The sequence below is a fragment of the Eucalyptus grandis genome, chromosome 1 (assembly GCF_016545825.1).
Source record: "Eucalyptus grandis isolate ANBG69807.140 chromosome 1, ASM1654582v1, whole genome shotgun sequence".
Lineage (NCBI taxonomy): Eukaryota > Viridiplantae > Streptophyta > Magnoliopsida > Myrtales > Myrtaceae > Eucalyptus > Eucalyptus grandis.
The window spans coordinates 12002079-12028928 of NC_052612.1; the positions used below are offsets into that span (position 1 = coordinate 12002079).

The following is a 26850-nucleotide window of genomic DNA, read 5'->3' on the forward strand; positions in this document are numbered from 1 at the left end:
TCATCAAAGCCGGCACCTTCTTAAAATCCGGCATAAGATAACCATTACTGATGATTTCTTGTATCATCCGATTGACCTTGACCACATGTGATACTAAATCACCGTTATGCCACCGATATTTAGCTAAATCTAACATCAGCCTTTTAAGTCTTGCATTTCCCTCGTCCGTTCTTGGGATTGCAGGTATCCTTGCATAACGCATCATAGTTCCTGCAACGAATGCATAACTTAAATGGATCACTTATAATCCACAATAAACAAAATGATAATACATAATTTTCCATGATTCATGCAACAAATGCAGAATAAATAATTGATTACATATAAACCACATAGGCATACATGAAAAAGAAACAAATTCCTTTTTTTTTCTTTTTTTTTTTTTTTTTTTTTCGGGTCAATGGTCAAAGTCAACGGTCAACGATCGGTCAACGGTCGTCGGTCAACGGGTCAACGGTCAACGGGTCGGGTCAACGGGCGCGCGGGTCGGAGGCCCGGTCGGGCCGGACGGACCGGCCGTGCGGTCGGACGAACCGACCGCACATGCGCGCGCGTGTCTTTGGGCGACGTCACGCGGGCGTCGGCCACACATGCGCGGCATGGCTAGGCTGGTCGGGTCGGTCGCCGTCGGGTCGGGTCTCCCGCCGCCAACCGTCGTCGGCGCTCACGTCATCAATGACGTCATCCCGACGGTTACCGACCGTTGGGTGACGCCACGATGACGTCATCGGTGACGCGGCAGCGTCGGTTCCCACGACCGGCGCGTGCCGTTCGCCGGTCGCCGGCGCACACGTGCCGGTTCGTCACCGGCGCGTGTAGGCGCACGCGCTGGCCATAACCAGCGCTTCAGCGCCTCGCGCCACGCGCAGCGGCTTTTGGCCGCGCGTGTGGGCGCGTTCGGCATCGACGGCGTCGTGCGACATGTCGCCGAACTCGTCTCGACGTCTCCTTTCTGCTCATGTGTTCAGAAAATGATTTCAACTTTCGAAAATGCATAAAAAGGCCGAACAACGCTCGGGTGTCGGGATTTCTCGCCCCGATCCGTACGGCCGAAAATTTTTTTGCAAAAAATCAATCAGAAAACATCAAATTGATCGGGAAAACGTGAACTAGGGCTCTGATACCAATGTTGGGAATAACGGATCCCCGAAAACCGGATTCGACACTAAATCGAACCCCTAAATCAATGCGGAAGCGAAGCCCGGGAAAACCACGTATCACCGATCCTAAAGCACACCACGGATTCGAGCGTACCTTGTTAGCCACAGATTAGACACCAACGCTGAAGAAGAGGAAGAAATTCTTATCCGATGATGTCAATTCGCCTTGAAGGGAAGACGGTGTCGCCGTTTGCGCTTCACTTTGTTTTCTTCTTTTGGGAGAGAGAGAGCGGGAGAAGGGAAGACGTACGTACGTTCCAACCAGTTTCTTCTCTCTCTCTCTCCTCCCTTTTATATGTCCCCCCATCCACGGGCCGTATTCCCGTGGGCCGAGCTTTTTGGGCCCAACTTGGGCGGACGGGCCTTAAGCCCATCTCATAAATCCATCAACAAGAAAGACGGACAGACAAACAAACGACTGCTGCACTGTTGTTACAATCGCCGATCATAATGAAAATGAGATTGTGGGATATTCTTGCATGAAAAGGAGGGGCAAAGGAAGCAATTTTGCCGAGATAAAGTCGGCGAAATTCGAGAGAGAACAAGGATGGGTTCGAATGTTACCTGGGATTTGGTTCTGGTGGTTGTGCTGGCTCATCTTCGGTCAGAAACGTTGACTGAGATCTCTAGCTCGCGGAAAAGTACGTGCTTGGAGAGAGAGAGAGATGGTAGAGATGATAATATGATGAGAGCGAAGGAACGGGGCGAGATTTATAGATGAATGAATGAGAAGGAAGATACGGAGAAAGAGGGAGCTGATGGTTGACACTTGACGGTACCTCCGAAGGCGCGTCAGACCGCGTGAATCTGAACACGGGAAGCAAAGGCGAAGCAAAACAGGTGACGTGTATCCCAAGTTGAGTTTGGACGTTGTTAGCCTAGGCTAAGCTAATTTTGTCATTAGTCATGCGACATGCATTTGAATAAGGTTCCATTTCTCATTAGGCTTTGTTTTACACAAAATTTTCCGTCAAAAAAACATTTTCCTTATTTTCTGACATTTGAATCATTTAAGAAAATGAGTCGTGAGAAATACCTTTCCATAATCAATGAAAAGGCAGTGTTTAAATTTAGATAAATGATTTTCTATTTTAAAAAATCACAAATCATTTTTAAAAATATAACTAAACAATGGTGCTTGGACCAAATATCTCGACACTTATGCACGGAAACCGCAATGCCCGTGTGCAAGTCCATAGTGGTGAAGTCTAGGTCTCTTGAGGATGGGTTGAGACTCAATATACATGCCCCAATCCCAAGTAACCATGCATAGGCATGGGTACCCAGCTCCCACGCCTAAGTCATCAATGCTTGTGCCCAACTCCACAAAGGCCTAGCAAGGGACCTCAATGCACGTGCCCAATTCCCCGACGGTTGTGCCTTGTTACTAGACTCACATGCCCAAATCACTAGTGCTTGGGCTCAAGTTAATTGAGGCATGGCCCAGTTTCTTAATAGTTGAGACCAAGTCCATGAAATATGGGCCCACGCTCCTCAATGTCAAACCCAAGACCCTAGTGCCCAATTCGAGTCCCTAATGGTTGTGCCCAAGTACTCGACTCTAGTACCCATGTTATCGAGGCCCGAGCCTGGATCCATCAAGGCGAGGCCCTAGAAACTCTGGTTTTAATGACTAGGACTTTGGTGGTCGAGCCTAAGCCCCCCCACCCCCCGCCGAGGCCTAGTTTTGATGCTCAAGCGAGGTCCTAGGTACTCAAGTCCAAGACCGGCAAACGGGCCAAGGACCCTCGAGGTTAGGCCCATTGTCCTCAACATTAGGGGTGTAAATGGTTTTTGTTTTTGAAAAACCAAACTAAACCAAACCGATAAAAAATTTATTAAACTGAATTGAAATCCGATCCGAATCGGAATCAACGAACCGAAATCCGGGTTGGATTTCGGTTCGGTTTAGTTTTTCGGTTTTTTACTTTTATGTTTGTATTTCTCCCTACATACACCCCTTTCTATAAAATTTTATTTTTAAAATCGATTTTGTAATTAGTTTTTATTCTTTTTATTTTCCTTTTTCCTTTTTCTTTCTTTTTATTTTTTATTTTTTATTTTTCTTTCCTTTTCTTCTCCTTCTTCTTCTTCATTGGTCGGTCGCCGGCCTAGTGGCCAGCGACCGGCATTGCGACCAACCAATGAAGAAGAAGAAAAATAAAATTAAATTAAATTAAATTAAATTAAAAATGATTTTAAAAAAGGAGAAACTTTAGATTTTATCGGTTTGGTTTGGTTAACCGGCTGATAAAAACCGAACCAGTTAAAAAGTTCTAGTTCTTAATGAGAACCGAACCAAATAAGAACCGAACCGAAAAAATCGAATTTTTCAGTTCGGTTCGGTTTTTGATTTGTACTCAACATTAGTGCTTGAGTCTCCAATGGTTGTACCCAAGTACCTCGATGGTCAAGCACTCTCATCCCCCAAATGGTTGGGTCCAAGACCTCAACGTTAGGGTCCAAGAACCTAAGGCTATGCCAGGGACAGCACTCATTGGTTTCCATAAGAAAGAAAAAATTGTTTACAATCTATAAAATTATTTATGTTATGAAAATTTAATTAATAGAACTTTATTTAAATTTGATGATATAGTATGTATAACTCTTAATAGTGTAGTTATTTTTATTTACATCACATGCATATTCATTTACTTTCTAATAAATACCCATGGTACTCTTCTTATTATTTGCAATATGCTATAATTCTCAAACAATCCATAATTCACCAAATAACATAGAAATATTAGAATATCCGACTTAAAAAGTTAAATTTTTATAAATGGGGTAGACCATCTCAAAGTTATGGTATGAAAGCACATGCATATGAAGAGAGAATCTTAATCATAAAAAAAGTCTCTTTAATATAGTACAGATATTTCTCTCGGGTATTCATTTAGTCCCAAAAAACAATGTTCCAACCAGCTAATGCTCGGCTTTGTTTGTGGTGGCGAGAGAAGTCAAACTCTCTAAGCAAGTAACCAATCGTGTTTTATATGAAAGTACATGAAATAAAGGTCGAATCATTCATGAATTTGAAACAATATATAGAAGCTATGGTGTGATAGCACTTGAAAAGGAAGAGAGAATCTTAATCAGACAAATAGAAGCCTCTTTAACACAAGTACTATACATTTTGTCTCAACATTCTTTTAGTTTAAAAAAATAAAAATTCACAACCACATCCACTTGGGAATATTGTCCAAAAAGTCTTAAATCTATTGGATTTTTTCCAATTCAAATTTAAACATTTTAATTTTACTAATTTAATCTTAGATTTTTATTACATTTTATCAATTGAGTCCATTCAGTCAATTTTGCCCGAAAATCACTAATGTAGATGCGGACATCCTACATAGCTGCTGGCACTAATACGAATAATTTTTAATATTATATTTTCGTTTTTTCCTTTTTTTTTCCTTTCACTTTCAATTTTCTTCTTTATTTTTTCCTTTTCTCCTTTTTTTCTTTTTGTTTTCTTTTATCTTTTATCTTTTCGTTTCTTCGATCAGTCAACCTCAAGCAAGGGACACTTGGGCCATGGTTGATGAGGGCACTCCTCACCATTGGGTGAGAGTCGCCTTTGCCTAGCCTAGTGAAGGTTTCCCTCACCCGATCCAGCAAGGTCCTCCCCCTCACCATCCTAGGCCCATGTGGCCTTCACCCAAGACCAATGACTTCCATTCGCCAATGATGAGGCTCGGTGATGGTCAATGAAGGAAGGAGGGAAATATAAAAATAAAGTGAAAGGAAAAAAGGAATATATGAGAAAAGAAAATAAAATGAATGAATAAATAATTCAAAAAATATTATTAAAAATTGTCTATGTTAGTACTAGCCATACCACATTGGACAGATGATGCCAATCTCGGCAATTTTCAATCAAAATAAATCGAATTAACTCAATTGTCAAAACTTAATAAGATTTAGGAATCAATTAGCAAAATTAAATGGTATAGGACTGAACTAGTAAAAGTACAATAATTTCAAGGCTTTTTGGATAATTTTCCCTATTTACTTGAGAGGTACGGTTGGGGTGTTCTTTGATATAAATATTTATGTTCACTACTTTAAAATCATCGAGACGGCAACTTAGGGATTGAATCCAAACCCAACCAAGTTTGACACATCAAAATCCGGTTGAGGAAGGACTACGTTTTGACTAGTTGATGGGTTTCACGGAAAGATCTGTAAGTGATGAGAGTTCTTGTCATCATAAGGGGATAAACATATAGTTCCATTGCATGAACCAACTAAATGAACCTTATCGTGATTTTGGATAAATGAATTATTTAGATTGATGTCTTGACGTGAAAAGCGCATTTTCACTCTCGAAAAGTTGTCGAAGTCATACTTAACAAGATCGAGCTTTGCAATTTGGTCGATCTCTCAAGACAAGCTTTGCCGGCAAAGATGCTAGGGAGAAGAACCTTCCGAGATATGCATACAGACCTGAACCAAAAGCTCTCGCTAGGGATTAGCATCTTCATTAGAAAGTCAACTGGAAATCTCTCTGTAAAAGTGCTCAAAGTAGCAAATGTTTTTAAACTCCATAATTGCTTCTTAGTTCAACCTAAATGATGATGCTTTTACATTGGACGTGACCATGCCTTTTGACTAATCTAGAAGACATCTTTTTGGTCCTATTGAATTTTTATATCTTATAAAAGGTCTTTTGTCAATTAATTTTTTTTTATTAACAAAAGAGTGGACATGATATCAGCATTAATGGTCCCCTCGAAGCATTGTCAAAAGGGTCTCACTCGGCACGAAATGTTCGGCTTAAGATATTACGATTTCACACCACCCAAGATTCGACGGTCCATCAATTCATGGTTCGGAAAGAAAATTAATAAATGATATACATGTGGTGCTTTGTCATAAGCTAGTCAATGCAAGCCACGTGATGTGCGGAAAGATCCATAAAGACAAGAAGAAGAGGAATATTTTTATTTACACTTTGGTTAGCTAAATTCTTGTCATTAGTCATGAACCATACACATGAATGAGTTGTAATTTCTCATTAAATCCTTGGATCGAGTATCCTTTTGCGTTTGATTAAAAAAAGAACATTAAAATACGGCAAAAGGCAAAAACGTTAAACGTTAAAGAGATCTGAAATAGTTGCAAAAGGGATAAGCGCAATATAATAAATAAAATAATGACAAATTAATCAAAGGTTGAAAGGCTTTTACAAAACCCTTGACAAGACGCACATAAACAGTGTACAAAAGCGAGTATAACCTCGTTGGACCATAATGGGTCAATCCCTTTGAGTGATAAACATGTTTTCAGTGAGTCGATCTTTTCAATTCGCTTATGACCCGGTTAGTTATCGATAGCAAAATTTGTCACATCACATTTTACCTGAGAGTTGGGAAAGAAAGGATGACTGCCCAATCATATTACATGGAGATACCCTATTAACCGGTCAAACATTTTATTTGACTGACATTACATGCTGACATAATTGTATTCTGGGTCATCGCTCGGAAAATATATAGATATGAATTGGAACCCTGATGTTTCCCCAAAGAGATTAACCCGTCCACCGATCAATATTATCAGGTGATCCATGGATTCCACTTGATGAGACAGGTGGCGGCCAATGTGACGTGAGAGGACATTTTGAGCAAGCGCAATTTTTTCTAAGGCTTTATTTTTTAAAAAAATAAGTATTTAAAAAAAATGATCATATGTTTTATTTTAAAAAATAAATGAATGAAAAATATTTTTATCATCTACATAAATATTTAAATATAAATTATTTTCAATAATGAAAATATTTTTTATCGACTTATTATTTCAAACAACTTAAGTATCATTTAAAAATATTTTTCAAATTACTCATTTTTCGTGAAATAAGTAAAGTCTTAATTTTGAATTTTTTATTGTCTAGTCTCCATGATAGCTATAATATAAGCATTCTCAGTGAACATGGAACAATTACACATAACTTGGAATGATCCTGCGATATCACAAATTTTATTGAGTAAACACTTATTAAGCAATATCATACGCATAAGTCTCGATATTTGTGATGAAATACTTTAAGAGTCTAGTTCCCTTAAAAAATATTCAATTTTAGGTTTAATCTCAATTTTATCATGAACATTTTTTTATCTTAAAAAATCATTAACTTTCACTCTAATCCCAAATTTGCTCATGTGTCAAAAAAATTGATACTGATTTTCTTAAGATTATCAAAATCGGAGGCTGTTGTTATTCCATATGAAAATGAGGATGTTGATGAAGATGCATATTCTAATAATGGACCTCTCACTGGCCTTAATGTTGATAATTTCGAAAAATATGAATAACAATTCTTCATCCATGGGTGAATTTGAGATTAGATTGAAAGTTTAGGTGAGAATTTAGATTGGATCTAAAATTGAGGAGTTTTCAGGAATTATGCCATTGTTTAAGGAAGCTTGGCACGCCGGTCAAGCAACCAATCACCGAGGAGTTAGGCCATCTAATTTGGAAACACCCATGAGTTTTACTTGCTTGTTATTTTGACCACGTTTTAGTGATGGTAACAACATTTTGCTTTGGAAAAATGAAATAAACATTGTCTCGCGCGGACAGTTTTATAGGTTGGTTAAGGATCATAACTCTCTCTCTCCAAAATTAATAGGGCATACAATCGCCAACCGCTAGAGGAGGCTACAAGTACCCTTTTACTTTTAACTATGTTCATTCTTCGTACAAGCTCTAATTCTTTCCCCCGCCCTTCATTTTGTTCAACGTCCGCTGTCATTAACACTAAAATTGAGACGAAAAATAGAGGTTGTAGCTTTCTTTGTATCCGTCTCGTTAATAAGAATAGGTACGTCCACTTTCGCGTGTATCTTGGATCTCAATCTTAAATTCATCTTGGACTCGCTTCGCGGAGGAGAAAGAGAAAGGAAACTCGGGGTCGAAGTGTGACATAAAAGATGCAAAAAAAACCCAAGAACGCTAGTATATATCACAGCAATAATAAAGGTATATGGTGACTACAACACGTCCCATTTATCGCAAGAATGAGAAAAGAAGATCTGTAGAATCGAATGCTAAACACAAAGATCAACGAATCAAGCGGAAGGCGATCCTCTCCTGGGAATTCCTAGAAGCAGGCATCCAGGACGCAGCAACAGCAGATCGCAGCGCAGCTGGTGAAAACAAGAAGGAGCGCAATTAGGACAAGCGAATGTGTATAAATAGGTAGAAGCAAAGGAGGGGCTGCATTGCGAGATAATCACTTACCAGCCCTTCCAGAAGCCGTCGCCCCTAGTCTTGGTCTCGATGGGGATGGTGTTCTGCACTGGCTGTTGGGCGTCCCTCGTGGGATAGCCGCGTGGTGGAGGCGCCACGTACGCCATTGTTGATGCCGGTGGTGGGTACGCCACTGCACAAAATATCGCGTACCGTCATCACAAGTCATCGATACATGAATACCCAAGATTATATAATTCAAGCTGAATAGTTCGAAAATTTTGGTTTGAACTTCGGTGGCGGGGCTAGCGGCCACAGCCACCTCCTCCACCAGCCGCCGGAAGACCGCCGGTGACTCCTCCCAAGAAGTCAAACATGAGTTTTCAACCAGAAAGAACAAGTGCTGATTGATTTCTTTGTCGAGTTTAAGAAAATCCAAAAACAAGAAAGACGGACAGACAAACAAACGACTGCTGCACTGTTGTTACAATCGCCGATCATAATGAAAATGAGATTGTGGGATATTCTTGCATGAAAAGGAGGGGCAAAAGGAAGCGATTTTGCCGAGATAAAGTGGGCGAAATTCGAGAGAGAACAAGGATGGGTTCGAATGTTACCTGGGATTTGGTTCTGGTGGTTGTTCTGGCTCATCTTCGGTCGGAAACGTTGACTGAGATCTCTAGCTCGCGGAAAAGTACGTGCTTGGAGAGAGAGAGATGGTAGAGATGATAATATGATGAGAGCGAAGGAACGGTGCGAGATTTATAGATGAATGAATGAGAAGGAAGATACGGAGAAAGAGGAGCTGATGGTTGACGGTACCTCCGAAGGCGCGTCAGACCGCGTGAATCTGAACACGGGAAGCAAAGGCGAAGCAAAAGAGGTGACGTGTATCCCAAGGTGAGTTTGAACGTTGTTAGCCTAGGCTAGCTAATTTTGTCATTAGTCATGCGACATGCATTTGAATAAGGTTCTATTTCTCATTAGGCTTTGTTTTACGCAAAATTTTCCGTATAAAAAACACTTTCCTTATTTTCTGACATTTGAATCATTTAAGAAAATGAGTCATTGGAATACATTTCTATAATCAATGAAAAAGCAGTATTTAAATTTAGATAAATGCTTCCTATTTGAAAAAATCACAAATCATTTTTCAAAATATAACTAGACAACGGTGCTTGGACCAAATATCTCGGCACTTACACATGGAAACTGCAATGCCTGTGTGCCCATAGTGGTGAAGTCTAGGTCTCTTGAGGATGGGTTGAGACTCAATATACATGCCCAAGCCCAAGTAACCATGCATAGGCATGGGTACCCAGCTCCCATGTCTAAGTCATCAATGCTTGTGCCCAACTCCATAGAGGCCTAGCAAGGGATCTCAATGCCTGTGCCCAATTCCCAGATGTGCCTTGTTACTCGACTCCCATGCCCAAATCACTAGTGCTTGGGCTCAAGTTAATTGAGGCATGGCTCGATTTCTCAATAGTTGAGCCCAAGTCCATGAAGTATGGGCCCACACTCCTCGAGGTCAAACCCAAGACCCTAGTGCCCAATTCGAGTCCCTGATGGTTGTGCCCAAGTACTTCAAGAAATCAATTTCTAGCAAAAATGATTTTCATTCACGCCCTTAAGCACCCGATAGTTTCCATAAGAAAGAAAAAATTGTTTACAATCTATAAAATTATTTATGTTATGAAAATTTAGTTAATAGATCTTTATTTAAATTTGATGATATAGTATGTATAACTCTTAATAGCGTAATTATTTTTATTTACATCACATGCATATTCATTTACTTTCTAATAAACAGCCATGGTACTCTTCTTATTATTTGCATTGATGCTATAATTCTCAAACAATCCATAATTCACCCAATAGCATATAAGGTATATTAAAATATCTGACTTAAAAAGTTAACCTTTTATAAATGGGGGAGACCATCTCAAAGTATGGTACGAAAGCACATGCATAAGGAGAGAATCTTAATCATACAAATAAGTCTCTTTAATATAGCACAGGATATTTCTCTCTGGGGTATTCATTTAGTCCGAAAAAACAATGTTCCAACCAGCTAATGCTCAGCTTTGTTTGTGGCTGGCAGAGAAGTCAAACTCTCTACGCAAGTAACCGATCATGTTTTATATTAAAGTACATGAAATAAAGGTCGAATCTTAATCATTCATGAACTTGAAACAATATATAGAAGCTATGGTGTGATAGCACTTGAAAAAAAAATCCCAACCACATCCGGTTGGGAATATTGTCCAAAAAGTCCTAAACCTATTGGATTTTTATCAATTTAGATTTAAATTTTTTAATTTTGCTAATTCAATCTTAAACTTTTTTTACATTTTGTCAATTAAGTCCATTCAATCAATTTTGGCCAAAAATCGCTAATGTGGACGCCAAACATCCTACATAACACTGTTGGCACTAATATAAATAATTTTTAATAATATTTTCATTTTTTTACCTTTTTTTCCCTTCACTTTCAATTTCCTTCCTTATTTTTTCCTTTTCTCTTTTTTTTTTCTTTTATTTTCTTTTTCTTTTATCTTTTTCGCTTCTTCCCTCCGTCAACCTCAAGCAAGGGACACTTGGGCCATGGTTGACGAGGGCAGCTCCTCACAAGATCGGGTGAGAGTCACCTTTGCCTAGCCTAGTGAAGGTTTCCCTCACCCCATCCAACATGGTCCTCCCCCTCACCATCCCGGGCCCATGTTGCCTTCACCTGAGACCAACGACTTCTGTTGGCCATCGACGAGGCTTAGTGATGGCCAATGAAGGGAAGGAGGGAAAATAAAAAATAAAGTGAAAGGAAAAAGGAATATAGGATAAAAAGAAAAGAAAATGAATGAATAAATAATTTTAAAAATATTATTAAAAATTGTCCGCATTAGTACTAGCCATACCACATTGGACAAATGATGCCCACCTCAGCAATTTTCAATCAAAATTAATCGAATTGACTCAATTGGCAAAACTTAATAAGCTTTAGGAGTCAATTAGCCAAATTAAATGGTATAGGACTGAACTAGTAAAAGTACAATAATTTCAAGGCTTTTTGGATAATTTTCCCTATTCACTTGGGAGGTACGGTTGGGGTGTTCTTTGATATAAATATTTATGTTGACTACTTTAAAATCATCGAGATGGCAACTTAAGGGATTGAATCCAAACCCAACCACGTTTGACACATCAAAATCCGGTTGAGGAAGGACTACATTTTGACTAGTTGATGGGTTTCACGGAAAGATCTGTAAGTGATGAGAATTCTTGTCATCATAAGCGGATAAACATACAGTTCCATTGCATGAACCAACTAGATGAACCTTATCGTGATTTTGGATAAATGAAATATTTAGATTGATGTCTTGACGTGAAAGGCGTATTTGCACTCTCGAAAAGTTGTCGAAGTCATACTTAACAAGATCGAGCTTTGCAATTTGGTCGATCTCTCAAGACAAGCTTTGCCGGCAAAGATGCTAGGGAGAAGAACCTTCCGAGATATGCATACAGACCTGAACCAAAAGCTCTCGCTAGGGATTAGCATCTTCATTAGAAGGTCAACCGGAAATCTCTCTGTAAAATTGTTCAAGTAGCAAATGTTATTAAACTCCATAATTGCTTCTTATTTCAACCTAAATCATGATGGTTTTACATTGGACGTGACCATGCCTTTTGACTAATCTAGAAGACATCTTTTTGGTCCTATTGAATTTTTATATCTCATAAAAGGTCATTTGTCAATTAAATTTTTTTATTAACAAAAGAGTGGACATGATATCAGCACTAACGGTTCCCTCTGAGCATTGTCAAAAGGGTCTCACTCGGCACGGAATGTTCGGCTTAAGATATATCTATTTCACACCACCCAAGATCCGACGGTCTAATTTGACGATGAATTCATGGTTCCGAAAGAAAATTAACAAATGATATACATGTGGTGCTTTGTCATGAGCTAGTCAATGCAATCCACGTAATGTGCAGAAAGATCCATAAAGACAAGAAAAGGAATATTTTCATTTACACTTTGGTTAGCTAAATTCTTGTCATTAATCATGAACTATACACGTGAATGAGTTGGAATTTCTCATTAAATCCTTGAATCAAATATCCTTTTGCCCTTGATTAAAAAAAGAAAATTAAAATACCGCAAAAGGCAAAAACGTTAAATATTAATGAGATCTGAAAATGGTTGCAAAAGGGATGAGCACGATATAATAAATAAGATAATGGCAAATTAATCGAAGGTTGAAAGGCTTTTACAAAACCCTTGACAAGATGCGCATAAATAGTGTTCAAAAGCGAGTATAACCTCGTTGGACCATAATGGGTCAATCCCTTTGAGGGATAAACATGTTTTCAATGAGTCAATCTTTTCAATTTGTTTATGACCCGGTTAGTTATCGATAGCAAAATTTGTCACATCACATTTTACCTTAGAGTTGGGAAAGAAAGGATGATTGCCTAATCATATTACATGGAGATGCCCTATTAACCGGTCAAACATTTTATTTGACTGACATTACATGCTGACATAATTGTATTCTGGGTCATCACTCGGAAAATATATATATATGAATTGGGACGCTGATGTTTCCCCAAAGAGATTAACCCGTCCACGGATCAATATTATCAGGTGATCCATGGATTCCACTTGATGAGAAAGGTGGCGGCCAATCTGACGTGAGAGGACATTTAGAGCAAGCGCAGGCTTTATTTATTTCACAAAAAATAAGTATTCAAAAAAATGATCATATGTTTTATTTCAAAAAATGAATGAATGAAAAATATTTTTATCATCTACATAAATATTTAAATATAAATTATTTTTGATGATGAAAATATTTTTCATCAACTTATTATTTCAAACGACTTAAGTATCATTTAAAAAATATTTTCCAAATTACTCATTTTTTGCGAAATAAGTAAAGTCTTAATTTTGGAATTTTTTTTATTGTCTAGTCTCCGTGATAGCTATAATATAAGCATTCTCAGTGAACATGGAACAATTACACATAACTTGGAATGATCCTACGATATCACAAATTTTATTGAGGAGTAAACACTTATTAGGCAATATCATACGCATAAGTCTCGATATTTGTGATGAAATACTTTAAGCGTCTAGTTCCCTTAAAAAAATTCAATTTTAGTGATGGTAACAATATTTTGCTTTGGAAAAATGAGTTAGTTAAGGATCATAACTCTCTCTCTCTCTCTCTCTCTCTCTCTCTCTCTCTCCAAAATTAATAGGGTATACAATCGCCAACCGCTAGAGGAGGCTACAAGTGCCCTTTTACTTTTAACTATGTTCATTCTTCGTACAAGCTCTAATTCTCACCCCCGCCCCCCATTTTGTTCAACGTCCGCTGTCATTAACACTAAAATTGAGACGAAAAACAGAGGTTGTAGCTTTCTTTGTATCGCGTCTCGTTAATACGTCCACTTTCGTGTACCTTGGATCTCAATCTTAAATTCATCTTGGACTCGCTTCGTGGATGAGAAAGAGAAGGGAAACTCAGGGTTGAAGTGTGACATAAAAGATGCAAGAAGAACCCAAGAACGCTAGTATATATCACAGCAATAATAAAGGTATATGGTGACTACAACATGTCCCATTTATCTTATGAATGACAAAAGAAGATCTGTAGAATCGAATGCTAAACACAAAGATCAAAAGCGGAAGGCGATCCTCTCCTGGGAATTCCTAGAAGCAAGCATCCAGGACGCAGCAACAGCAGATCGCAGCGCAGCTGGTGAAGACAAGAAGGAGCGCAATTAGGACAAGCGAATGTGTATAAATATGGAGAAGCAAAGGAGGGGCTGCATTGCGAGATAATCACTTACCAGCCCTTCCAGAAGCCGTCGCCCCTAGTCTTGGTCTCGATAGGGATGGTGTTCTGCACTGGCTGTTGGGCGTCCCTCATGGGATAGCCGGGCGGTGGTGGCGCCACGTACGCAGGTGCTGATGCCGGTGGTGGGTACGCCACTGCACAGAATATTGCATATTGTCATCACAAGTCATCGATATATGAATACCCAAGAGCATATAATTCAAGGTCAATAGTTTGAAAAGGTTGTTTGAACTTCGGTGGTTGGGCCAGCAACCACAGCCGCCTCCACCAGGCCCCCCGGAAGACCGCCAGTGGCTCCTCCCAAGAATTCAAACACAAATTCTAACCAAAAAGAAGGAGAGCTAGATCGATTTCTTTGTCAAGTCTAAAAAAAAAGAACAGATGAACAAACGGATTCCTGAACCACTACTGTTACAATCGTCCACCGACCACTATCCGAATTTGGAGCTCTTGCTCGACCCTAATTACGACCAACGTGCAAATTCTGCAAATCCTAAGTCCATATAAACCCGCTCGATTTGCAGAACAGCAATGCATTGAGAAGAGGAGCAGGACAAACGATTTTGACCAAGATCAGATCGGCAAAAACTAGAGAGAGAGATAGAGAGAATCGACATCAAAAGGGCGGGACGGTCGAAACAGATCGAGGGTGGGTTTGATCATTACCTGGGATTTGGCTCTGGGTGTTGTACTGGCTCATCTTCGATCGGAAAACGTTGACTGAGATCTCTAGTAGCTCACGAGGAAGTTCTGTGCTTGAAGAGATACGATAGAGAGAGAGAGATGACGGAGATGATGGAGATGATGGAGAGAGGATGCAAGAGAGATGATAGGAGATGATGAGAATGCAGATATGGTGCGGAGATTTATAGAAAGGATGGAGGAGGAAGAAGATGCTGGGAAGGAGGGGGAGCAGGCGGTAGTTGACGATGCTTCCGAAGGCGCGTCGCGACGCAGGAGCTCGTACACACTAAGCAAAAGGCCAAGCCAAAGCGTTCTCCCGTCCTTCCCGAACTTTAGCTGACGAACCGGTTCTCGTTTTTACTTCCTCTTTTTTCCTGGTCAAAATTTAGTATGTCAAAAATCAAAAACGAAAGTTACTAATTTTCGGGAGTTTCGGATTTAAAAACAAGAAAAAAGTGATTATGCAAATTGCAAGACTTAGATTGAGGAAGAAAATTAAGAAGAGAAAGTCATTCCAAACAAACTCTTATAAGATGTGATTATCTCCGAGATTGTGTTGAAAAGACCTAGCAAGCAGGTGTCAAAAACATTGAAATTTCCTTGATAATTATTGAAAGATCAATCGTCCATTGTTATTAATTTGCAGCAGATCTTAAAACAGTGCAATTGGGGTGATTTTCTCATACCTATAATTTCTGATTTTATTAGACACACATGGGGTAATCTCGATGTCACCTAGCATAATGAGTGAGTTCCTCACTTGATTGGATTCTCTACACCGATGCCAATTAGGGTTATTGAACAAGTTTTGAGTTTATTTGTTCAAAGGAAGATTATTTTCGAGAAAAAGTTTTTCTTAACTTTCCGATTTTTGTATAACAGAAAGCTAATTGAACTAAAGAAAATGATTTTTGATAAATGTAAAAACATTAAAGAGAGAAAATGAGAATTCTCAATATATTTCGATATATTATAATGAAGAGCACATCGGTATATTTATAAACTTTGTAAGAGACTGTCAAAGATAAATTATATCAATCAAGATATGCACAATCAAAGTAGATATCACACAATTTTGAGAGTCAAAAAACCAACATAGTATTCTAATTATATATAATATAAGATAATATCTTAGAGTACTATCCTAATTATCTCTAACATTTTCCATAGACAACAAGCTTAGATATGAGAAATTGATTTCTCATTCTGGCAAAAAGAAAGTCACTTTTTCTACCCGCCAAACAAATGAAAACTAATTATTTTCCTAATATTTTCACATATGACTGAGTTTTCAATGAAGCAAATGCACTCTAATTTTTCTATAACGTGCCGGATTAGTTATTTTCATTACTTAATTGGACTATAGAATCGTGAATAATCGTGAATAAAGGAATCTCAAAAGGTTGAAGAATAATACAGATTGGAATTGAATGAGGACTTTTGAGGACCTTAATTCGTGACAGGTGGCGCTTTTCGGCGGCGTCAGCCAGCCAACGTGGGGATTAAACAAAGCCGAGGAGGAGGCCGCGCTGTCTTTGTTGGATGCGGCCCACGAAGGGAGAAAAAACGCGGTGTCGTCTCAGGGCCGGTCTCCTCAGCCCTCGTCGAAACAGTTTCTATTTTATTCATCTATTTATTTATTTGCAAAAAATAATGATGTCGTATTGCGTAATGCGTAGTCTCTGCCGTTTTTTCCTTTTCCTTCTCCGCGTCGCCTAATGCGAATGCTCTTTGGTGGGGCCACTCGGCCGGTCGGTCGTTCGTTCGGTCCAAACCTTCGAAACCTGCTAACATTCTTCTGTAAGCAATCTGTTTCGTCGTTTATTTATGTAATTTTATTAGATTTGTTGCTTTTTGAAGAATCGAGATGTGGATTAGTTGAACTGCTAACCTTACAAGAAAACCCACGAATAAAAATAAACAATTAGTTTTCCACGTTAAAAAAAGGAAAAGAAAGAGACTTTCCCTTTCCCGGTAAGCGTTTCCGGTAATGTGACCAGAAAATTTATTTTTCCCGAGAAAGGGTACTTTAAAATGTGTAAGTAGGTAGGAAAACATGAAGAGGTTTTATCTTCTTCTTTTTCTAATGAAAAGGGCTAAAGCCAATTACGACATATTGACGTCTAGAATCGATTATCACCATTTTATTCCCTGAACAAAACATGAAATCACTCTTAACGATACAATAAAAAGAACCTTAGCACTAGAAGATATCACGGGAGAATTACCAAAAAAGTCATAAACCTATTGCAATTGTGCTAATTCAGTCCTAAACTTTTTTTTTTGTCCAATTTAGTCCTAAACCTTTTATAACTGTGCCAATTCAGTCCATCCGGCCAAAATTGGCCCGGGCGCCGACGTGACGCTGGTGGGCGACAATGGTTGGCAAGGTAATTTTTTAATTTTTTTTTTTTTTTTTTTTTTAGAATTTTTAAATATTTTTAATTCTTTTTAATTCTTTTTTTTTTTTTTTTGGCCTTCTTCTCCTTCCTCTAGCTGACGCCGCCCCGGAGGTGAGGGCCGGCGAGGCTAACCTCACGGCCACCGGCGAGGCTAACTCGCCGGCCACCGGCGAGGCTCGCCCCGTCGCCCACCGGGAGGCGAGCCTCGCCTGGGCCGACGGCGAGGCGGCCGTCGCTAGATCGGCGAGGCTCGACCTCGCCATGGCTAGGCGAGACCGAGCCTCACCAGATCCGCGACGGCGGCCTCGCCGTCGCAGGCGAGGCCAAGCTCGCCATCCGGCGAGCTCGGCCCTTGTCGCCCACCGGCGAGGGCGAGGCCCTACCGCACCTTTGCGTGGTGTAGTCGAGAACTCGCGGAGGAGCTCGATCTCGTCCTCGTTGGTCCGAGGCGCCGGAACGGGGTTTGGCGACTGGCCACGGCCGGGAGGGCCGCTTGAGCTCGGAGGGGGAGATCGTGCCGACGATCGGGGGGACGAGGGAGGCGGCGGAGGTGGCGATGGAGACGGCAGCCTTGCCGCCACCGGGCGAGGTCAACCTCGCCTCACCATGGCTAGCGAGGCGGCCATCGCTAGATCTGGCGAGGCTCGGCCCGCCGCCCATGGCGAGGTCGAGCGCCGCTAGATCCGGGCGACGGCCGCCTCGCCGTCGCCGGGCGAGGCCGAGCCTCCACCGTGGCCGGCGGGGTGAGCCTTGCCGGTGGCCGGCGAGGCTGACCTCGCGGCCCTCACCTCGGCCGGCGTCCGGCCAAAGGAAGGAGAAGAAGGCAAAAAAATTAAAAATTAAAAATATTTAAAAATTCGAAAAAAATTAAAAAATTAAAAATATTAAAAAATTACCTCGCCGCCGGCTGTCCTCACCGACGTCCACATCAAGACCGACCGGCCAATTTTGGCCGGATGGACCGAATTGGCACAATTATAAAAGGTTTAGGACTAAATTGGACCCAAAAAAAAGTTTAGGACTGAATTAGCATAATTACAATAGATTTATGACTTTTTTGGTAATTCTCCCAAGATATCACCTAAGTGTTTGAACGTTAGTCGATTCTAAGATTAGCAAGCTAATCGGTTAGATGATTGCTTTTCCAAAAGTTATGTTGGCTTTTTTTGAATAATAAAACAAGAATTTTTTGTTGGTGATAAAATATCAGGCCATCGGTTGGACTAAACTCACATGCTCGACAGAGGAGACGGACATGAGAAGGTCCAAAAGAAAAAAAAAAATTGAAAGGTGACCAAAAACTCCGAAAATGGACAAAGAACATATGGACAGATCCATGGATCAATCTTAACTGCACACCCAACGTCATCTCTCGATTCGATAAATGGCTGATGGAAAGCTTCGAAGGCAACAGGGACTCACCCGAGGAGGAGTTGGTGGCGGCAGTGCTCTAGTTCGTATGGAAAGCCCGAAACCACACCATTTTCAAAGCCAAGCCACCGGATCCGAACACCATAATTGATCTAGCACAAGCACATCTCCAAAACTTCAGCAGATGGCAAAACAAAAATGAGGCCAAGAAAACCATAGATCTGCACTTACCGCGAAGATGGAGATCGCCGGAGAGAGGGTTGCTGAAACTAAACGTCGATGGATCTTGGGTACAAGGAGAACATGTCGAATCAGTCGTCAGAATCCTACGGGATCAAGCTGGCCAAGTAATCGACGGCTTCGTGCGAGAGTCTAAGCTTCTTCCCCTATTCAAATCGAAACCCTAGTGATCTTGGACGGGCTAGAGTTTCTGCGGTTCAGAAAGGAATCGCATGTGGGTGAAGAAGGAACTAGGAAAAGTACAAAAATGAAAAGTGGAGTGTGAGACCAATTGTTTAACTGCAGAGCAAAGTATCATGGGCCGGGCCGAATCTCCTTGGAATGTGAAGATCATTATTGAGCAATGCAAAGGCATATTATCCCATTCCAATTCGATGAAGTTGGTTCACTGCTCGCGGGAAGCCAATAAAGCTACAGATTGGCTTGCAAAGGCGCACAGAACAAAATCTCTACCTCAAAATTAGAGATCATTTCCTCCACCAGCTCTTTTGGAAATTTTATGTTTGGAATATTATCTATCATCTTCTTTTAAGTCTCGTATGTTATGAATGAAAGAAATTTTCATTTTCGACCCAAAAAAAAAAAAAAAAAAAAAAACTCTATAACGAGATGGCAAAAGGCTTGTAGTCCTACTAATAAAGGGATTAAAGGGGTGAGGCTGAAGAGTATTGGATCCGGTATTTGATCCTTGTGAGCATTGCACATATATGTACATTAAAAAAAAAGGAGTGAGATTTATTTTTTGCAAAAAAACTCCATATCAAGATTGCAATGCTGTTTTCCTTTTTCTAATTAAAAAAATGAGGTGCCATGAAAAGCAAACTTTGCAAAATGATACATCTGACTCATGTTCCTTAGTCGAGAGAAATAAGGTTGATGACTGTGTCTTTGGAAGATACAACCATTGCGCCATAATAGCAACCCTTACATTTTTTTTTTCTGGAATATACTTTCTTTCGAGAAAATTGTTCAACAGATTATAAATATATCGTACGGTAGTCAATTCAATTCTAAACATTTTAATTGTATCAATTTAATTTAAAATTTTTAGATAACTTACCAATTCAATCAAAAACTTTTTAATGATTTGTCAATTTAGTCTTGAATATTTTAACGATTTATCAGTTTAGTCCTTTCACCCAGTTTCGAATATTCAAAATTCAATAAAAGATTAGAATTTTGGTGATGAAATTCAATAAGCTACAGTATGTCGTAGCTGATTGTCACAGCCGATCGATTGGGATCGTAACCGCGCGACAACTCGGCCACTTTGGATCACCCAAGCCAAATCTTGCTCGATCAATCACACAACTCGCTCGAGCACCTGGATCGTAGAGAAAGAAAGCTTCTAGAGAGAGGAGCTTTGGAAAGAAAGGAGCTTTGTATTACTGAAATGTTTGATGATACAAATGAGGGGGGAGGGCACCCTTTCTTATACTCGAGACCCTCTTATTACATCCGTTGATCTAGAATTTATCTGATGGACGAGATCGCACTGTCTCAACTACCGACATTAATGGCAACTACCATCTACCGACATTAATAAGGCTAGAAACTTCTAGAATCAAACGTAATGACGATGTCACCCGCCCTTGGACACTTCAGGAAGAAGACTTGATGGGAATCCCAGCTAGCGCAGGAGGTCCTCCACGTCACAGCCCGATCCTTCATCTTCGGAAACCTCTTGGTTGTGACATTCTACCCCATTCAATCGAGCGACGCCCTCGTCGCTCATAGCTTGACGGGCGGCCTTCTTCACACGAGCATGGGCTTTGGCACGGGTTTTCTTGTTTCGATTTCGTTTGGTGCGGACGCTCACAAACAACGGACCACACCCTTCGATTATCAGCTCGAGCGTGGCACACAGCTCCATCTTCGGCTTGGACGGATCATGTGGCGCGTACTCAACCTCGGGAAGAGTGCTTGAATTGGCATGGCATGAGTTGGAGTAGTATCCAGCTCTACCTTCGGCTTCTCCTCAACCAGCTTGTTCATGCACTTCACAGCCTTCAAGCTCTTATCAAGGTGTCGGATCGTTGCAATGGTCTTGGTGTCGATTACTCCTTTGATCATGGGAATCATCGACGTGTATTTTGGGTCGAGGATCATAATACACTTGGTCCTCATGTTGATCATGGCACTCACACTATCGAAGAATTGCATTCCCAAAATGAGATCATAATCATCGAGAGGGATTACCTCCAATGCCATCTTGCCCTTCCATCCGCCGATTTTGACATCCACATCCGAAGTCGATCCTACACCATGGAGGCCCTCCCAGTTGATAGGCTTGAAGGAATTCCCGGTTGACTCCACGTGAAGTTTCAAGGCCTTCGCCACTTCAGTCGACATGAACATGTTCGACGCACCCGTGTCAACCAAGGCATATAGCGTTCGGCCGCACGCGTTGACTTCCACGAAGAACATGTCCGAGTTCGACGCAACTTCTTTTTCTTTGGACAATGATTGAGCTTGGACTGAGTTGATCATCTTCATAGCTCCAAGCCGAATCTGCCGATTGTCTTCTTTGGGCTCCTCCTCTTCTTCGATGGCAAGGAGGGCATTGATTCGACCCTTTTTCGGTCACTTTTGGGTCTAATGCGAACCTTTGCAGATAAAACAAGGAGAAGGCGGGGGTTGATCAAACTTACTTGTCGTGCAGTCCATTGGTCAACCCTTTTGGAAGGCCGGCTTAGAAGTGCCTTCACTCCAAGTTTTGACTCGGCCGCTTTGTTCATGCGGGCCTCGGGGAGTGTTCCTTCATTCATCCTCGGATCAATCCGACCTCCAATCCCTTGCTCTATTCCTTGGTTCAGCTTTGGTGAGGTCGACGAGCGACTCGGCCACGCTTAGTGCTCTTGCGAGACTCGACACATCGTCGCTTGAGCTCGAGTAGTGCCCACGGCTTCAATCCATCCATGAACGCTCCGAGAGCCTCCTCCTCACTAAGGTTGCGGATTTGGAGTTTGAGCTCCGTGAACTCCTTCACGTACTCTCGAATCACACCTATTTGTTCAAGGCTATGGAGTTTGCTACAGGCTTCTTGTTGAGCAAACTCGGGGAAGAAATAGTCTCGAAATTCCCTTACGAAGTCATCCCATGTCTCCACGGGATTGGCACCACGCCTAGTCTCATCGCACCAATTTCGCCACCAAAGCATCACGGTATTAGAAAGGAACATCGAAGCGGTTTGTACCTTGATCAACTTATCTTGGATGTTGACAGCGCCAAAGTATTGCTCCATGCTCCAAACAAAGTTGTCCACCTCTTTAACAGATTGTTCGCCTTTGAACTCTTTTGGCTTCGGCACCTTGAGTTTAGGCACCGCTTGTGTTGGCATTCCTCCATTGGCATTGCTTAGCTTGCATAGGGCGAGCTCGGTCTTGAGCTCTTGGATCTCCGCCTTCATGGCTTCGACCTCGTCCCTACGCGAACTTTCCTCCTCGATCACTTGGACACGCTCTTTCAATACATCAATCGATGCTTCAAGGGCTTCGTCCTTATTGTGCAACAGGGCTGTAGCTTCGTTGAGGTCGGTCGTGAAGTCTTCACAGAGTGAGGTCTCAACCTCCATGATCCGGTCTCTCACATCGTCAAGACCTTCCATGAGCTCAAGCACGGCACTCCGGACCTTCCCGATCTTCTCATCGAATGCAGCTACGGCATCCATCGAGGCATCTCTTTTCTTTGCTTGGCCGTGGGTCTCCTTGACTTGCATGGCCTCTCCATCCATAGTAGCTTCTTGGCTCGACATTCTCTCGATCAGATGGTGCTCCTCGATCTCTCAAAATAGAACACTCATTTGTTCTGATACCACTTGTCACAAGCTGATCGATTGGGATCGTGACCGCGCAGCAACTCAAGTACTTTGGATCACCCAAGCCAAGCCTTGCTTGATCAATTGCACAACTCGCTTGCACACCCGAATCGTAGAGAGAGAAAGCTTCTAGAGAGATGAGCTTTGGAAAGAAATGAGCTTTGTATTACTAAAATGTTGGATGATACAAATGAGGGGGAGGGCACCCTTCTTATACTCGAGATCCTCTGATTATATCTGTTGATCTAGAATTTATCCGGCGGACGAGATCTCACCACCTCAACTACCGACATTAATGGCAACTACCATCTACCGACATTAATGGCAGCTACCATCTACCGACATTAATAAGGCTAGAAACTTCTAGAATCATGAGTAATGACAGTGTCGTCCGTCCTTGGAAACTTCAGGAAGAAGACTTGATGGGAATCCCAATGAGAACAGGAGGTCTTCCGCGTCACGGCCCGGTCCTTCATCTTTGGAAACCTCTTGGCCGTGACATGATGCTATTGCCCGGGGCCGGGGCGGGGTTGGTTACATACCTCATTATACTTGTGATCCCAAACAGGGTCAAAATACTGCCACGTAGCGCCTTGTCATCGCCAGATGGTGTGAAACTATTGGGCCTCTTTCTAATCCAATCTAAGTCGTTTGGTCAACTTTGGTTGTCGAAGAAAGAGCCGAGGCGAGTCCCTTGCAATCTTCTGACCTCAAAACGCACACGCAACAGGAGTTTCGTGCTCGATCGACAGAAACTTAGGAAACGCATTGTGACTTAACGACCGAAATGAAATGTCAAGTCTCCATCGAGCAACGAGCCACGTGTTCAGAGCCAAATGTTCAGGAGTAACATGTGCATAAAAATGAACACGTGGCATAGAAATCCTTTTTTTCTTGGTTGAATGATAAGTTATTCAATTTTGCTAAGACAAGACGTCAAGGCCCACCAAGTCGGTTCAATAGGACTCCAAAGGGAGGGGAAATGAGATTCAATTTCGTGACAAGGATTTTCTTGTTTAGGCTTTTACGCCCAATCTATAATTATGTTCACCTCTCTAAAGCGATGAGCTACCCAAATGTTTTGTTAATAAGAATAGGTACGTCCACTTTCGCATGTAACTTGGATCTCAATCTTAAATTCATCTTGGACTCGCTCCGTGGATGAGAAAGAGAAGGGAAACTGGGGGTTGAAGTGTGACATAAAAGATGCAAGAAAAACCCAAGAACGCTAGTATATATCACAGCAATAATAAAGGTATATGGTGACTAGAACATGTTCATTTATCGCAAGAATGACAAAAGATCTGTAGAATCGAATGCGACACACAAAGATCAACGAATCAAGCGGAAGGCGATCCTCTCCTGGGAATTCCTAGAAGCAGGCATCCAGGACGCAGCAACAGCAGATCGCAGCGCAGCTGGTGAAAACAAGAAGGAGCGCAATTAGGACAAGCGAATGTGTATAAATATGTAGAAGCAAAGGAGGGGCTGCATTGCGAGATAATCACTTACCAGCCCTTCCAGAAGCCGTCGCCCCTAGTCTTGGTCTCGATGGGGATGGTGTTCTGCACTGGCTGTTGGGCGTCCCTCGTGGGATAGCCGGGTGGTGGAGGCGCCACGTACGCCATTGTTGATGCCGGTGGTGGGTACGCCACTGCACAAAATATCGCGTACCGTCATCACAAGTCATCGATACATGAATACCCAAGATTATATAATTCAAGCTGAATAGTTCGAAAATTTTGGTTTGAACTTCGGTGGTGGGGCTAGCGGCCACAGCCACCTCCTCCACCAGCCGCCGGAAGACCGCCGGTGACTCCTCCCAAGAAGTCAAACAAGAGTTTTCAACCAGAAAGAACAAGTGCTGATTGATTTCTTTGTCGAGTTTAAGAAAATCCAAAAAAGAAAGACGGACAGACAAACAAACGACTGCTGAACTGTTGTTACAATCGCCGATCATAATGAAAATGAGATTGTGGGATATTCTTGCATGAAAAGGAGGGGCAAAAGGAAGCGATTTTGCCGAGATAAAGTCGGCGAAATTCGAGAGAGAACAAGGATGGGTTCGAATGTTACCTGGGATTTGGTTCTGGTGGTTGTTCTGGCTCATCTTCGGTCGGAAACGTTGACTGAGATCTCTAGCTCGCGTAAAAGTACGTGCTTGGAGAGAAAGAGAGAGAGAGAGAGATGGTAGAGATGATAATATGATGAGAGCGAAGGAACGGGGCGAGATTTATAGATGAATGAATGAGAAGGAAGATACGGAGAAAGAGGGAGCTGATGGTTGACGGTACCTCCGAAGGCGCGTCAGACCGCGTGAATCTGAACACGGGAAGCAAAGGCGAAGCAAAAAAGGTGACGTGTATCCCAAGTTGAGTTTGGACGTTGTTAGCCTAGGCTAAGCTAATTTTTTGTCATTAGTCATGCAACATGCATTTGAATAAGGTTCCATTTCTCATTAGGCTTTGTTTTACGCAAAATTTTCCATCAAAAAAAACATTTTCCTTATTTTCTGACATTTGAATCATTTAAGAAAATGAGTCGTCGGAATACCTTTCCATAATCAATGAAAAGGCAGTGTTTAAATTTAGATAAATGATTTTCTATTTTAAAAAATCACAAATCAATTTTAAAAATATAACTAGACAACGGTGCTTGGACCAAATATCTCGGCACTTATGCACGGAAACCACAATGCCCGTGTGCAAGTCCATAGTGGTGAAGTCTAGGTCTCTTGAGGATGGGTTGAGACTCGATATACATGCCCAAGTCCCAAGTAACCATGCATAGGCATGGGTACCCAGCTCCCATGCCTAAGTCATCAATGCTTGTGCCCAACTCTACAAAGGCCTAGCAAGGGACCTCAATGCACGTGCCCAATTCCCCAACTGATGTGCCTTGTTACTAGACTCCCATGCCCAAATCACTAGTGCTTAGGCTCAAGTTAATTGAGGCATGGCCCGGTTTCTCAATAGTTGAGCCCAAGTCCATGAAATATGGGCCCACGCTCCTCGAGGTCAAACCCAAGACCCTAGTGCCCAATTCGAGTCCCTAATGGTTGTGCCCAAGTACTCGACTCTAGTACCCATGTTATCGAGGCCCGGGCCTGCATCCATCAAGGCGAGGCCCTAGAAACTCTAGTTCTAATGACTAGGACTTTGGTGGTCGAGCCTAAGCCCCCCAAGGCTGAGGCCTAGTTTTGATGCTCAAGCTGAGGTCCTAGGTACTCAAGTCCAAGACCCTAGCAAACGGGCCAAGGACCCTCGAGGTTAGGCCCATTGTCCTCAACAATAGGGGTGTAAATGGTTTGGTTTGGTTTGGTTTTTTTTAAAAACCGAACTAAACCAAACCGATAAAAATTTCATTGAAGCGAACCGAAATCTATCCGAATCGAAACTAAACCGAATCGAAATCTAGGTTGGATTTCGGTTCGCCTTTAGTTTTTTGGTTTTTTACTTTTATGTTTGTAATTCTCCTACATACACCCCTTTCTATAAAATTTTTATTTTTTAAAATCGATTTTGTAATTAGTTTTTATTCTTTTTATTTTCCTTTTTCCTTTTTCTTTCTTTTTCTTTTTTTCTTTTTATTTTTTCTTTCCTTTTCTTCTTCTTCTTCATTGGTCGATTGCCGGCCCGGTGGCTAGCGACCAGCGACCGGCGACCGGCCAATGAAGAAGAAGAAAAATAAAATAAAAATTAAATTAAATTAAATTAAATTAAATTAAAAATGATTTTATAAATAAAAAAAATAGAAACTTTAGATTTTATCGGTTTGGTTTGGTTAACCGAACCGATAAAAACCGAACCAAGTTAAAAATTTCTGGTTCTTAATGAGAACCGAACCAAATAAGAACCGAACCGGAAAAAAAACCAAATTTTTCAGTTCGGTTCGGTTTTGACACCCTACTCAACATTAGTGCCTGAGTCTCCGGTGGTTGTACCCAAGTACCTCGATGGTCAAGCACTCTCATCCCCCAAATGGTTGGGTCCAAGACCTCAACATTAGGGTCCAAGAACCCAAGGCTATGCCAGGGACAACACCCATTGGTTTCCATAAGAAAGAAAAATTGTTTACAATCTATAAAATTATTTATGTTATGAAAATTTAATTAG

General features: G+C 41.3%; 1 long non-coding RNA gene across 1 annotated transcript; it reads right to left on the reverse strand.

Moving 5' to 3' along the window:
- Positions 1 to 23906: 23906 nt before the first annotated feature.
- Positions 23907 to 24934, reverse strand: LOC120288681. Its single transcript, XR_005546778.1, has 3 exons — positions 24812 to 24934; positions 24248 to 24389; positions 23907 to 24153 (listed from the first exon to the last, which is right to left on the reverse strand). It is a non-coding gene; the product is annotated as an uncharacterized LOC120288681 (long non-coding RNA).
- Positions 24935 to 26850: the final 1916 nt, after the last annotated feature.